The sequence below is a fragment of the Pectinophora gossypiella genome, chromosome 22, assembly GCF_024362695.1.
Source record: "Pectinophora gossypiella chromosome 22, ilPecGoss1.1, whole genome shotgun sequence".
Lineage (NCBI taxonomy): Eukaryota > Metazoa > Arthropoda > Insecta > Lepidoptera > Gelechiidae > Pectinophora > Pectinophora gossypiella.
The window spans coordinates 8443197-8460249 of record NC_065425.1 but is presented as its reverse complement, the minus strand read 5'-3'; the positions used below and the strand labels follow the sequence as shown (position 1 = coordinate 8460249).

The 17053-nt window shown below is 37.6% G+C and overlaps 1 protein-coding gene across 1 annotated transcript in view; it reads right to left on the bottom strand.

Moving 5' to 3' along the window:
* The window catches only part of LOC126377263 (ABC transporter G family member 20), a 122007-nt gene extending 106314 nt beyond the window's left edge, over nucleotides 1–15693 (bottom strand). Inside the window, exon 1 of the mRNA XM_050024986.1 lies at nucleotides 15505–15693. The gene's annotated coding sequence lies outside the window, so the exon portion shown is untranslated. The remainder of the gene's footprint in view (nucleotides 1–15504) is intronic.
* Between the last annotated feature and the right edge of the window lie 1360 nt (nucleotides 15694–17053).

Here is a 17053-nt window from a genome sequence, read left to right as displayed (position 1 = left end):
GAAAATACAATTTGTCAATGCATCAGAAATATACGTAAGTTCGTCACATCCAACTAGACGCTTCAGTGTTCTTAGTCTGACCAGGGGCCTGTTTAATAAAACTTACAATTGTAAATTACAATGACAATTTGATGTACACTGCGGAGTGTGTGATCGCGAATATTTTGCAGTTTCATATTAGCTACGTAATGAACATCAAATTGTCGTTGTAATTTACAATTGTAAGTTTTATTAAACAGGCCCCTGGTCCAAACGAACCCTAATGGGTAGTGTAATCACTAGCAGCGTTGCCCCGTTGCACAGCCATTGATAGGTGTTGGACCAGGTAAGACGCAGACCTAGGGTCACCCCCTCTGACTTTGAGCCACCGGCCGATCTCCCTAATATAAATAGAAAAACAAAACGTGTTTGTCACCTTTACATACAATACAATACAATACAAATACACTTTTTTGCACCAAAATAAAAAGAAATAATTACAAAAAGACTCTTAACTAAGATTCGTTTTTGCTTTCCTTTTACATCTATCTTTATTTAGTAATCAGAATGTCATAATTTATCTTCGACCTAAGAAACTACCCAATAATCACAATTAATATAAACGAATTTCCATGTTCATCAATTATTAGATTTATCTTGTATCACAATTTACTATTATTATTTTTTATTTATTTATTTGTTTGTTTTTTATTTATTTATTTTGTACTAATTCTATTTCTCTTTTGTTTTGTATTTTGTTTTTTCCTGTTTGTGCAATAAAGTATTTGTTATGTTATGTTAATTTGAATTCGGAACTAAGTACTTTATAGGTTTTTTTATGCGTTAACAAAACAACAATAAAGGTCTGTCCGATTACCAGGTCCGGTTACTCTCTGACCTTCCGATCGACAAGAAACCGTCCTAATTACAAGTTAGGTCACATTCCTACTCGTACCTCTAAAAACACGTTTTTGAATAGATTATGGATTTACTCACGAAGTTTTCCTACAATGTTTTTTTATGGGTTTAATGGTGTGTTAACCTGCGACCTTAAGATGCAAGTCACACGTGTTCACAACTGATCTATCAAGGCCGTTTCCAATTCCCAAATTTCTCTATCAATATGCAAAACAACAATGAAAGATACCTACATAATGTGAAGGTTCCCACTTGTTTACTGTTTCACTTCACTTCCTTGTTTACCGACCATAAAGTTGCATTTAGTAATAAACATGTTGTGGCTATCGAAGGGTTAAGCAGAGGTATATACAGTATACAATAACTACACCCCCTCCTCGCTATTTACTTTTTTTTTATTTAATAGTTTATTGTACACTGTATTGAGAAACGCATTTTCGGAAGTATGTGATTTAACCTGTAGTGGGCTGGTTTTTCCTTCGCGGGTTGAAATGTCAGACAGGCAGTCGCTTCTGTGGAAAACCGGACCTGTCAAATCTTCACGTTCGGTAAGCAGACGCTGTGAAAAACGGTATAATGCTAGGAAGATGATAATGAACAGTTTTTTGTACACAGAACAGAATATAAAAACAATTAGACTAACACAAGACAGACAAACCTCTTTTTAAATCGGGCACAAAATCAGACCCCACGAATTATAGACCGGTTTCTATTCTACCAGTACTTAGTAAAATTTTCGAGAAAATTATTCTCGACCAACTGCTATGTCATTTTAATTTAAATAACTTACTCCACAGCCAGCAGTTTGGTTTTACTAAGGGTCGGTCTACAACAGACGCGAGTGTGACATTTGTTCGACACATTTTCGATGCTTGGGAGAAGTCGCAGAATGCCGTAGGAGTATTCTGTGACTTGTCTAAGGCGTTCGACTGCGTGGATCACGAGACCTTGCTTTTGAAATTGAGGCACTATGGACTAAATAATGGAGCTCTCAGTTTGTTAAATTCATATCTAGGTGGTAGGATACAAAAGGTACAAATCAATAGTACAACTTCTTCGGGCTCTCATGTTCAAATGGGAGTTCCTCAAGGATCCATTTTGGGTCCGTTTCTTTTTTTAGTGTACATAAATGATTTACCTTATGTAGTACAGAACCAAGCTGACATTGTGCTGTTCGCGGATGACACTTCTCTTATATTTAAAATCGACAGAAAGTTAGAGGAATTTGACGAAGCAAACAGCGCTGTGTCGCAGGTTCTAAGTTGGTTTACAGTAAATAACCTAGTTCTAAATGCTAAGAAAACGAAGTGTATTAAATTTGTTCTACCAAACGTAAAGAAAGTAAATAATAACATTAAAATTAACGACAAGAAACTAGATTTTGTTGAACACAGTTTTCTTAGGAATTACTGTAGATTCAAAACTTCAATGGGGCCCACATATTGTATCACTAGCGGGCAAGCTAAGTTCAGCAGCATATGCCGTCAGAAGGATCCGACAACTCACAGATGTACCCACTGCTAGACTTGTCTACTTCAGCTACTTCCACAGCATAATGTCTTACGGTATTTTGCTGTGGGGTCGAGCCGCTGATGTAGAAACTATTTTCATCATTCAAAAAAGAGCAGTTCGCGCTATTTATAAGCTGCGTTGTCGGGACTCTTTGAGGGAGCTGTTTAAAGAAATAAATATACTGACGGTCGCAAGTCAATATATATATGAAAACATTATGTATGTACGTAAAAACTTATCTCTCCTTCCGAGAAACTGTGAAAGGCATACTTACAATACAAGAAATAAACATAAAATTGCTATTCAAAATTCTAGATTAAGTAAATTAAATTCATCTTTTTTGGGGTTATGTATACGTTTTTACAATAAAATACCAGATAATATTTTAAATTTGTCAGAAAATAAATTTAAAGCTCACGTGAAGCTTACTTTATGTAAAAAAGCTTATTATAAGATTAATGACTACCTAAATGATAAAAATGTCTGGTATTGAATGTGTTCCTCTAGTTATTAAATAACTTGTAATGTATATCCTCATTGGTTTTTAAAAGATGTGTTGCTGTTGCAGTTTCTTGTCATTTCTTCTCCTCAGCCATAACACCTTGCGAAATGACGTAAATTCAAAAATGTTACATTGACCTTCAACAAGTTTATCCATGATAATTACGTTGAATAAATGATTCTGATTTCTGATTTCTGAAACGGAAATCTCTTCGAATTCAGTGTAAAAAACCGGGCCTGTCAAATCTTTAGGCTAGGTAAGCGGACGCTGTGAAAAACAGAATAATGCCAAGGAGACGATGATGAAAGTGGAATTCAGTGGTTAAGAACCCCAGCTAGCATTCAAACCCGTGACCGTACCATGTCAGACACGCATTCTCCGAACCGGGCGATCAAGAATTTCCACGACACAACCTCTCTGCCGGTTTTACGACATGTCTGGGAAGATATATGTAGCTGAAATTTATTCGCTCCAGTCCAACATAGAAGGAACCCTTAAATAATTAACTATTTCTTCCTTTCCCTAAGTATAGCCAACTTATCGTCTATATATCTTGTCTATCGTATACTTCAAATATGGCATTATTAATGTACTCGTATTACAAATGTAAACTTTGACATACTTTCGCATTAATGGTGGTATTCAAACAACACATTTGATGTAACTTTTGTCAGACAGGCATTCGCTTCCGTAAAAACTGGACCTGTCAGGTTAAGAAATCTTCAGGTTAGGTTAGAGAACCCTGTGTAAAATGGGATAATTCTAGATGATGATTGTGTAAGCCATACAAATTGTTAATAAAACGCATACATGTATCATTAAGTAATAACCTAAAGTACCATATAGTGACAGTAGAAGAAATGACTGTACTACATAAAAGGACATCTAAACAGCCTGTCCCACTGCTGAGCACAGGCCTCCCCTCAATCAACCAGAGTGGGTATGGAGCATATTCCACCACGCTGCTCCACTGCGGGTTGGTAGAGGTGTTTCCTACTGCTAATAGCAGGGACCAACGGCTTAACATACCCTCCAAAGCACGGAATCATTTTACTTTTTCCAACAATCAGGTGATTCAAGCCTGCAATGCCCTTGCCAAACCTAAAACAGTCTCAAAAAACTGATTTCGACAATGTGCCATCGGGAATCGAAGCCCAACAGTGAGTCTAACCACTAGACCACAGACGCTGTTAAAATATCAATAAATCAGTTAGACCTCAGCATTCAACATATGAAAATTTGCTATGATACGCGTATTACCAGCACATTCTTCTTCTTCTTATTGTGTGGATTGTGAGATGGAATACTCAACTCTGGTGTCAGGGTTATTATTGAGCCGCCAAAAGCCCCTGACATGACTCACGTAACGACTACATAATTACATCAGTAAGTAACCGGGACCAACGGCTTAGCGTACTTTCTGAAGCCCGGGTCGTCTTACTTTCAGACAATCAGGCGATCAGCCTGTAATGTCGTAACCAAACTAGGGATCACAAAGTGATTTTTTGTGATATGTCCCCACCGGGATTCGAACCCGGGGCCTCCGGATCGTGAGCCCAACGCGCAGCCGCATTTATAATGCATGTTGGAAATATACGTTACAAAGGAGTCCCTTAACGACTAAAATATATATCCAAGAGATGACAAGATACATTCCACATGGGAAATCCAGAAGACGTCACAGTTATTGAAAGTACCTCCGTGAACTTTTACTGGTCTCAGGGACGGTTTTATACCAAGACAAAGGGAATTTTCGGACTCTCTTCTTCTTTGCGAGTCGATGGCGATCGATACAAAATTTTTGCTGACCAATAATTGGCCACGCTTACGGCATTGTCAGTGGCTTCGTAAAGGTCTTTAATAGTGCAGGTGTTAGGGCACTTAGGACAAAAGGTGAGCCGTAGTTTGTGGTGATACTCCACACTCGCAATCATCGCAACCATCAACCAGATATCCCCACCTGCAGATTATCCTTGCAGCGGCCAACCTGTGTCCGGAGCCTATTTAAAGACTGCATATCGATTAATAATCGATTATTTATCTAAGCCCTTAAATAATCAAAATATCGATATGCCTGTCGATAGTATCGATACTGAAAATTATTCAATACAGTAGTTTCCAACTAGTCAAATCAGTTACTTTTTACTAAACGTTAAATTACTATGAAAGTATGAAAAAGCAACCTGGGACGTCATATGACCGGTTGCCATACAACCATAAAGTTGAAGTTGTGACGTCATAGAAAAACGTGACAATATGTCGCACTTATTCTTACATTTCTCTTTAAAAAAAGGAATATTGCTATTTGACATTTGTTGGCATTCTAATGTTTGCCGAAGCGAAAATAAACTTTTTTTTCGACGTGACTTATTGTAGATTTGCCGCAGATGGCATTAATTACTTGGCCTGACAAATGGGAAGCGCTGAAGGCTCTCACCTGGTACTTACTTTTATATGCGCAAATGTCAAATTGCAATATTGCTTTTTTAGATGGATGGCTTCTTTCCCATAGAATGTCACTTGACCTTTTATTGTTTAATGAGATAAACACGATCCTAATTAGTCAATTAAAATATAGATTGACGTCAACTGATTGAAATGATAATGCCAGTTAGTAGGTCAATGTCTAAGCAGCATCTTGAGAATTCTCATCTTATTTGACACTAACTTTCGACCCAACGGGACCTCGCGGTAAAAACACCTGAAAAGTTCTGTTAATTTGTCCCTGAAAACTATCATATTGTCGTTTCTGGATTTTGATCTATTTTCATATACCAATTTTCATCCAAGTCAGTAACGAGCCTCCGTGGCCCAGTGGTTGAGCGTTGGGCTCACAATCCGGAGGTCCTGGGTTCGATTCCCGGTGGGGACATATCACAAAAATCACTTTGTGATCCCTAGTTTGGTTAGGACATTACAGGCTGGTCACCAGATTATCCGAAAGTAAGATGATCCGTGCTTCGGAAGGCACGTTAAGCCGTTGGTCCCGGTTACTACTTACTGATGTAAATAAGTAGTCGTTACATGAACCATGTCAGGGGCCTTTGGCGGCTCAATAGTAACCCTGACACCAGGGGTGATGAGGTTGTTTGTCCACCTCACAACCCACATTATAGAAGAAGATTCGTAGTAATAATAATTGGTATTCGATACTTTATTAACAGGAAACAAGGAGAATATTTTCATTTTAGAATTTTAAAGCTCCATTGGAGCTCGGTGGCGCAGCGGTAAACGCGCTCGGTCTGCGATTGTTAAAGTTAAGCAACTTTCGCAAAGGCCGGTCATAGGATGGGTGACTCCAAAAAAACAAGTTTTCATCTCGAGCTCCTCCGTGCTTCGGAAGGCACGTTAAGCCGTTGGTCCCGGCTGCATTACCAGTCGTTAATAACCATCAATCCGCACTGGGCCCGCGTGATGGTTTAAGGCCCGATCTCCCTATCCATCCATAGGGAAGGCCCGTGCCCCAGCAGTGGGGACGTTAATGGGCTGATGATGATGAAAGCTCCATGCCTTAAGAAGCGACTATAATACTTGTTTATCTATAGCCCAAAGTTATTTTTGTTTACTTTTTGCCACAATCCTTGGCTGTCGGCCTCCAACTATGCTAATGGCTATAGTTATTAAATTATTCACAAAACATTCCGTAGTTGCTAATAACAACCTTGAAATATATCTACCAATATTTGGAAGATAAAGGTAAAAGAATATAACGCAACATAAGCTCATAACTATCCCAATAGAGTAGTCAGAGGTACATCTATCGCTAGATGAACTAAGTACCCACGCCTCACCGAGCTTCCTTCTTCCATTCCACCAACGTGATAGAAAAGTTATTGTACAAAATCACGACTAATACGTTACTAATATTACGTCCATATACAGGGTGTTATTAGTGACCTCGTAACGAAAACTTTGAGGGTGATTCAGGCCATGATTTTGAGTTAATATCATCGCAAAAGTATTGAATTGAAAATAATTTAAAAAAAATACATGAATATTGCGACGGAAAATTCCACTTGATATTAACTCAGAATCATGGTCTGAATCATCCCCCTCAGTATTCGTTACGATGTCACTAACATTCTGTATAGTTACAAGACGGTCTTGCTCTAAAGCAATTTCTCCCAGGCAACCAGAAACCGAGCCTTAACTAAACTTGGACGCTTGGTTTTGAAGACTTCAACGCTGAGCAGTGCAAAAAAATGAAAATCATTGGTTTAGGCCTATGCTGAGATTCCAACCTGCAATCCCACAATGAGAGTCGAACATCATCATTAGATGAGATTGTGGTCAAAAAGTTGCACATCATGGGTAAAAAAAACATTAAAATAAATTGTTTAATTTTGCAGTGACATGCATCATCATCATCAGCCCATTAACGTCCCCACAGCTGGGGCATGGATAGGGAGATCGGGCCTTAAACCATCACGCGGGCCCAGTGCGGATTGATGGTTATTAACGACTGCTAATGCAGCCGGGACCAACGGCTTAACGTGCCTTCCGAAGCACGGAGGCACTCGAGATGAAAACTTGTTTTTTTGGAGTCACCCAACCTATGACCGGCCTTTGCGATAGTTGCTTAACTTCAACAATCGCAGACCGAGCGCGTTTACCGCTGCGCCACCGAGATCCTCTCATTGATCTAAATCAAACTTGCATAGGCCTAAGCCTATGCTGAGATTCCAACCTTCAACCTCACAATGAGAGTCACACATCATCATTTACCATCAGATGAGATTGTGATCAAAAGCTTGAACATCGTGCATAAAAAATATTAAAATAAATTGTTTAATTTTGCAGTGACATGCATCATCATCATCAGCCCATTAACGTCCCCACAGCTGGGGCATGGATAGGGAGATCGGGCCTTAAACCATCACGCGGGCCCAGTGCGGATTGATGGTTATTAACGACTGCTAATGCAGCCGGGACCAACGGCTTAACGTGCCTTCCGAAGCACGGAGGAGCTCGAGATGAAAACTTGTTTTTTTGGAGTCACCCATCCTATGACCGGCCTTGGCGAAAGTTGCTTAACTTCAACAATCGAAGACCGAGCGCGTTTACCGCTGCGCCACCGAGATCCTCTCATTGATTTAGGCCTATGCTGAGATTCCAACCTTCAACCTCACAATGAGAGTCACACATCATCATTTACCATCAGATGAGATTGTGGTCAAAAGCTTGAACTACTTACATGCATAAAAATAATAAAATAAATTGTTTAATTTTGCAGTGACATGCATATGAAGTTATGTTTATATGCGCGTTCACGGTTAACGAATTCGCGTCCTATTACGTTTTTAGCACGTACACGTAAAGCATAAATTCATATATCGTGCCGGCGTGCATATTTCGTGCATGTTATATATTTCTACGTGCATTTTATGACACCGCGGTAAAATAAATGCCTACATTTCTTTTGTTCAAATCTATTTTTACTACACTCCATATTTCAATCGGACAAACTGTGGATTGCATTTTCAATTTTAAATATTAAAATAAACTAAATATTACCGATTTTTTTTTTATTCTAAGAAATACAGCTTGTATATTTCTACAACAACATAACATCATGCTTGTATCCAAAAAGGGGTAAGCACAGGTGTATAAGGTAATAAACATATAGCGAGCTAATTGCCATCAACCAGGCACAAATCTTGGAAACCACGTGATTTCAATTATTTTTAATCCAAACGTGAGTTTAAACTCGTGAAGTCGAATTTACTGGTTTAGAGACGGAGCCGGCATTCGAACCTCAAATACTGCGAGGTAACCACACTCAATTCGTCAGGCCAACTTTATTGTGTGCCGTGTGACCGGACCTTCAAGTCGAAGTTCGGTTTCACCAGCCACATCAGAGCCCACCACAACAACGACCCGGGATAGATATTTAGGAGTCACCGTCGCTGGATACGGTTTGGACGACATGATGATGATGATTGCGACGTAAGTCATGCGATCTCTGACCAGGGCCATCACGAATATGGATAACATCATCATCATCATCAATTTAAGAGCCACGCTCTTGTCGGTGTAGCATTTTCTATTCCGGTCTAACAAAGGCCAATTCCTTGACTTCCCTATAAGACACGACGTTAACCTTTTCTTTAATCTGTTCCATGTAAGCTCTTCTTGGTCTTCCCCTTCCTTTCTTTCCTTCTAGATGGATAACATAAGAATAAATAATAATACTACGTTTACAACTCTACGCTCCCCACCAGCAGCTAAGCTAGGTTTACCTCACCCCCTCGGTCTTACTTTAGTCTTCAGTCGCATGGGCGTCAGACGTCACACACACAGATGCGCGTGTACGATAACGTCAATGTGTAGTGTCTGTGTAAAACGAGGTTTTTTGTATGAAATGTTCGGTGTGTTACTGCTATTGGCTCACAGAAGACACCATTTTTTATAAGGGACAAAACCTAATTATTAATTCATTAACCAGTTTACGAATAGCTCTAGATAACCCGTTTTAGATAATGTGTTTGTCAATGTTGTTGTTATGGTTATTTTGTTAAAAAATAACAATTTACGACCGTTTTTAAATAGTATTAATAACTAAATTTATTTATTCAACAATATGCTTATCCTAATCTTCTGGTTGTGGAATGGATTTCCAACCTAATCAACCCTGGTGTCAGGGTTATTATTGAACCGCTAAAGGCCCCTAACATGAGTCGTGTAACGACTACAAACTTACATCAGTAAGTAGTAACCGGGACCAATGGCTTCACATGCCTTCCAAAGAACGGATCATCTTACTTTCGGACAATCGGGTGACCAGGCTGAAATGTCCTGACCAAACCTGTGCTCATAAAGTGATTTTTGTGATATGTACCTACCGGGATTCGAACCCGGGACCTCCTTATCATGAGCCCAACACTCAACTACTGGACCACGGAGGCTTCTTCTCTGTTTCTTTTCTCTGAAGCTTAATTATCCTAATGTTAAAAATGTAAAAAAAAAGTTACTAAACACAGTCACGATACAGGTTAGATCACATACCTCCGAAAATGCATTTCTTAGGAATGTGGGTTTTATCGATGTTTTCCTTCACCGCTGAGTCCGTGATAATCATTTATGATCCAAACATGAATTCGAAAACAAATTGGAAAATCATTGGTTTAGGCCTGTGCTGAATTCAAACCTGTGACCTCAAAGGGAGAGGCAAGCGTTCTACCAACTGGGCTACCACTGCTCACTATAGTACTACAAAGTAAATAATTCAAATAACTATAGCACAACACAATAGCTATCTTTTATAAACAAACTGTTATTAAATTCATTCATTGTTTAGTGAACAATGTCGTTTTGAGAATAATTATAACACTGTTTAGTCAAAGTACCTATAAAATACACTTTGATTATATTTTGTATTTGTTTAAACAACCTAAATAGTTCATTACTGTGTTTTTTTACTAATAGAAAAAGCGGCTGAAAGTGTAATAAAAAAATAATAGGTGCTGCTAGAACTACACGCCACATTTTCGGAGGTATGTGACCGTTATGAGGAGCTCGGTGGCGCAGCGGTAAACGCGCTCGGTCTGCGATTGTTGAAGTTAAGCAACTTTCGCAAAGGCCGGTCATAGGATGGGTGACCACAAAAAAAAGTTTTCATCTCGAGCTCCTCCGTGCTTCGGAAGGCACGTTAAGCCGTTGGTCCCGGCTGCATTAGCAGTCGTTAATAACCATCAATCCGCACTGGGCCCGCGTGATGGTTTAAGGCCCGTTCTCCCTATCCATTCAATAGGGAACGCCTGTGCCCCAGCAGTTAGGATGGAAACTTCCACTTGATATAAACTCAGAATCATGGTCTGAATCATCCCCCTCAGTATTCGTTACGATGTCACTAACACCCTATATAAATAGTGTTTATCTCGATATCGATATACCTAAGGCCTTTAGTGACGCATTATTTAATACCGTCAATGAAAAAGTAAAAATCCTTGGTTATTATTGGTAAACGGAAACCAGTTGGTGACGAACCAGTCCATTGGGTAAAACCCTTAATAAAATTCGAATTCTAATACAAAAGAATAAATGGAAGGTTGCAGAAATTCAAAAGAAAAGAAAAGAAAAGAGACCTTTTTTTAAGAAGTATGTTTACAGTTTCCAGTGTTGGGGTTTCTTTTAAGTAACCAAGGTACTTGTAGTAGAAACCCCGCAAAAATTAAGAATAACAACAATAGAGATAAAGCAAGTAAGTGTCGTCAAGTATTATGTAATTCTAGCTTTTGCCTTACTCGGGGTTACACGGATCCCCTACCTTTAAAACTGTTAAAAGCCCCATATAAAATTTCACCCCATCTTTGAAGGGATTGAGGGAAGATTTCCCAAAAAAAAATGATTCATGATTGTTTTGTCTTCCACCCACCCCCTCCCCCCTTATTTTTGGGAAGTGGGGGGTTAGACAAAGACAAAACGTAGCCTATATCACTCTCCATCCCTTCAACTATCTCCACTTTAAAAAAAAAACACGTCAATTCGTCGCTCCGTTTTGCCTTGATAGACGGCAAACATACACACACACACATCATATTTCCAATATTAGTATGGATATTGGATATAGGTATTCCCCGTATTATAACAAAAGGTCTAAGTGGGTGCATTAATTTTATTGTCATTAAAAAAACCATTAATATGTTAACTAGAAATGACTAACGTAGGTACAAAGATGTTTATAGCTTTTATAGTGATAAATATTTTATGATAAATAATAATAAATGCAATCAACTTTTTATGTTTTGTTTTTCATTATTATTAAGTACTACTATTTTTTTATTTTCATTATTATCATCATTATTATTAAGTATAATAAACATGAATTGCAACTTTTTTTTTATTTATTATAATTATATCCTTAATCTAAATACATGGTTTGAATGATGCCGTTAAACCACAGAGGTTTGTCTCGGCACCCATTCGTCGCATTAAAACAGAAAAATAAAAAATAAAATAAAAATAATAATATAAAAATACAGAAAACATTGAAAGAAATGAACTCAAAAACACACACAGTGCACTGAACTCATAAGAAGATAAGATGATCCGTGCTTCGGAAGGCACGTAAAGCCGTTGGCGCCGGGTACTACTGATGTAAGTTAGTAGGCGTTACATGAGCCATGTCAGGGGCCTTTGGCGGCTCAATAGTAACCCTGATACCAGGGTTGATGGGGTTGGTAATCCACCTCACAGTGGTTGAGAGTCCATGCCACTCAGGGCTATCGCGGATTCAAGAATTTCATCATCATCTCCCTAACATTATCCCATTTTTCACAGGGGTCCGCTTACCTAACCTGAAGAGTTGACAGGTCCGGCTTTTTACAGAAGCAACTGCCTGTTTAACCTTCCAACCCGCGAAGGGAAAACCAGCCCAATACAGGTTAGGTTACATACCTCCGAAAATGCATTTCTCGGGAATGTGGGTTTCCTCACGATGTTTTCCTTCACCGCTGAGCACGTGATAATCATTTATGATCCGAACATGAATTCTAAAACAAATTCGACAATCATTGGTTTAGGCTTGTGTTGGATTCGAACCTGCGAGCTCATAGTTAGAGGCAAGCCTGGGCTACCACGGCTCTACGGATTCAAGGATTTAGGAAATCGTATTTTTTCTGACGTCACAATACCTTTAACAGTAAAGAGAACGTACAGATGAACACATAAATTGGAAGTTCACAACGTTTAAATGAGAATGCCCATATTTCCTGACAAAATGCTCAATGCCAATACTTTTTCTTCCAATTATTTATCTCGCCAAAGACTTGTCGTGCCCAAAACCTGTTGGTTTGACGTCAAAAGCAATTTTTTTTACGTTTTTTTTAAGGTCTGGAAAGAACTTATGACGTAGAAGCCTTGGCTCGGAATGTATGGAGAAATATTTTTGGTTAATAATATTTGCGGTTGATTGCGAACATAGAATGGCGTTGAGTGGAAATGATATTGTGAAATAAGGAAAACAGAGTACGTAAATTGACATTGGCAAATAGAATAGGTAAGCAGAGCCAATATTATTTAAAAATTAAGCTTGTTAGCAGCTACTTTAGTGACAGAATTTTATAAACCGTTAAAATTACTTTATCAGAATAGAAGCAGGACTGAAATATATAATACAGTTTAGTAGTTGAGAAGCTGCTGAAGTGTTAAGCGGATGAGACATTCGAGAAAAAAATGTTTATATAAAAACTGACGATTCAAACTATGTTACCAACTGAATAAAAATAATATTAAACTGAATAAAGTTTGAGTGGGGAAAACACATAATTATAACAATATTGTGAGCTACGGTGATGGCTGATATATGAACTGTATTACGATACATGATAAATAAATACTTAGCTTCCGAGAGAGAGTTTTATACCTCATTAGGTACGTTCACCAACATACAACACGAATCACAAAACGTATAATATAAAAACAAAAACCCAAAGTTCAAAGCGTTGTCAAAAAAAGGAAATATATAAAATCGTGGAAAAGGCTAATTTCGCACAAAATATACACTTTATTGCACACATATATAGGATAACAGTTACAATAAACTTAATCAGAAATAAATAAAATATAAAATTAGTTAATTAAAAAATATCGAGAAAATGTATTTTTCTGACACCCCTGACGCGTACAATGCGATCGAGATTAGAGTAACCATTCTTCTGGATTTGTCCTGATTATATCCGGCTTTTTGATATGCTCGGATTTTGATTATGGAAAAAATTAAATGATAAATATCATGGCAACACGTGCTGCGCTTAGAATTTATTATTATTTAATTTTGTGACTAAATATCCGAGTTTTTTTTTAAATAACCGGGTCTTTTTCTCGATTCGAATTTAGAATGAAAAAGAGAGTAAACCATGAACAAAACTACATTTTACGGAATAGAACAGTGTTTTTTCAACTCACGCTACTTAAATGTCATGTCATTGTGTCAAACTCCATTCGAAGCCGACAACGATTCAAGTCTGACATTCCAATTTCGAACTTTTCTGGGTTTCAGAGAACCAGTTCTGTTTACGCTGAATTCAATCATTCATTTCAGTTTACTGATTCAGAAGATTTTCAATGTTCATATTCGTATTTCGAAGGCGTAAACTTTAAAATCGCATAAAGGCATCATTCCACATTTCCTGTGTCGAATATTTTACTGAATGTCTATTCATCTCATCTGTGTGAGATTAAAAAAGTGTAAATATTTTAATGTTCTGTTGCGATGTTATTTATTTATTTTTTCTACTGCATTGGGGATTTATCACGCAATGGTCGATTATTTAGATCGCAAATAAAAAACCTAGTTATTTTTTTTAGACGTGACTTGTAGAAGGTGTGTCAGGATTGAAGTAAATGAAATTCTATAGTCTCTGCTTACCCCGGGAAATAGGCGTGAGTTTATATACGTGTGTTATATAAAGATTTACTTCAGTAGGCATTACCTACTTGGCGCGAACAATTCTAGTACCTAAGTACCAAATTAGAATGAAACTTCGTGATTCATTTTACTACAATAATCGTAATAAATGATGCCATTTCTTAATGGAGGTTTTAAGCATTAGGTAACTTTTTAATAAATGTAAGCGACTAACCATTCGTGGATAAAATATAAATTCATAAGTAAGAGAGTAGGTTACCAAAAAAACCTACATCATTGTGAAAACTGAAAGTGAATCAGTAAGGTACCTTCCTACGTACATAATAGTTATGTAAATAGTTGCCAAACTGTGTTATAGTTATCTGATCTACTTAATATTATGAAAAAAGTGGGCTTATTTTTTAATTTCCTCTCAAACAAAGGTAATAACGAAATAATAATTAAGGCAAATATTTATTTTACATATCCAAAATAAGAAAATGGCGCGTTTTATTTAAGTTTTGTTTTTTTTTCGCGCCAACAACGGATGCGCAAAGACTTTGCCCTTCAGCCTCTTATTACATTTTTCTTTTTTCCTTTATAACCGCGTCTATTTTTAGCAATGCAGCATATCAAATTAGCGCAGGTACTTTAACCTTAACGCTCTTGAAGGTCACTATGCTAATAAATATTGAACATTACCTATTTACTATATGCAATCTTTAAAAAACCTTGCAAAATGGAATAAATTTCGCTTCTTTTATATGCGTTAAATTTCTTAACTTGTGCATCATTAGAACGTGCTAATAAATATAAACATTTGTTTGGAAACGGTCAATGGCAGAATAGATTTGTTTAAGTGCCAAATAGAATAAATATTTGTGATATGACGGATGCTAAAATCAGGTTTATAATCACGTAGCTATATAGGTAGGTACTTACCTATGAATTATATTTAAATATTATGTTTTTATGCGTACATTTGTTTTAAATGCCAGTATTTATCAAACGTTCAACTTCTTCTTTGATTATTAAATTAATTAAATAGTTGCCGTATAAGTTAATAAGAATAAATTAAGTCGAGGTAAGTACCGATCTATCTGTAGAATCTATCTTATAGAATTTGTACTAAATATAATAATATATGTATCATCTACCGAAGGCAAGCCAAGTCAAACCTTCTTTCATTTTTTTGCCGTCGAACGCATAATGCTCTTAAATAAAAACAAAAAAAAAACAGACTCACCAGTAGCAAACTTGAATTCCTATTTCAAAAACACTCATACACTTTTTTTAAATAAACTTCTTTTTAAACAAAAGCACAGAATGCACAGCACATTTGTCAATTTAAAAGAAAAACAAAAGTAACAAAATGCGTGTTCGTATTTTGAATTTCGCGCCAACAGTGACGAGTCGCGTGCGCAACGTAAGAGGTGCGGATTAACACTGAACTTGGATGATGCTGTTATGCTCTTGCGTCGAAGAGCTGCTAACCTTCAATGAAATCCTGATGTGGTACTAATGTTGACGTCTACTTCTCGATCATTAAATAAAAATTTACAGTGGGAGGTATGTGACCTAACCTGTAATTGAGCTGATTTTCCCTTCGGATTGAAAGGTCAAACAAGCAGTCGCTTCTGTAAAAACTGAACCACAGATTTTATTAGACATACATAAATAAAGTCACGCCTATTTCCCACCGTGGTAAGCAGAGACTATAGAAATCCATTTGCTGTGATCTTGACACAATTCTCTTGTTTCATTCACATTCATCAATCGTTTCATACGCTCACGGTTCAGAGTACCAGTTAAATTCGGGATAAATCTAGAATAATGACGATACAAGTTGGCGAAGAGTGGGTGAACTTTACACATCTGCCTACCCCTTCAGCGATATAGGCGTGAAGCTATGTTATATTTGCTATTGATCGTGACACAGTCAAAGATAGAAATCGGTTAACAAATTCGTACCTTCATCACTTGATAACGTCAGCCCCAGTTACATGCTGCTCGCTTATCGCGCGCGACGCGATAAAATGATCCAACTCTTTTGCCTATGCGATAAATAGGCCACATGTATTGGCTTATTTTATCGCACAACCCGCGTGCTGAACTAGCTTGGAGTTTAGAGTTAAGTGCACAAATAAGACTTATGTGGAAAGACAAAAAATAAAAATAGCTTGAAAATAAAAAATCTATGGTTCTGATGATGGTGTCTAGGATTCCTATAGCTTTCTAAGAAACTAAGCATGGGTATTAAAACTTTCTCCACCTACCCGCAAAGAAACACTGAGGAGATGCTTGAGCAGTGGGATATATAACTTATATAGGCTTTTTTAAGTTAATGAAACACTTTTATAAGCGGCCGTAACAAAATAGTTCTACTACGCCATTTTCGAGTGACTTTGCAACCAATAGTAACGCATCACCAACAGAGCAAAACCGGCCTAACCATACTAACATTAATGTGCATATTATCACAAAAGGCTCCATGACGCTAAATACCATTAATTAAAAGTATATAAGTCTGTTCTTTTCGCGGGTTTCCCAAGTGACGACCAGTTCTTATGATTTGGTTCGCCGTCACGTCACTCATTAGTCATGAGTCAGTGATTATCGCCAACAGCCCCCGTGGTGCAGTGGTTGAGCGTTGGGCTCACGATCCGGAGGTCCCGGGTTTGAATCCCAGTGGGGACAAATCACAAAAATCACTTTGTGATCCCTAGTTTGGTTAGGACATTTCAGGCTGATCAGTGATCACCGCATTGTCCGAAAATAAGACGATCCGTGCTTCG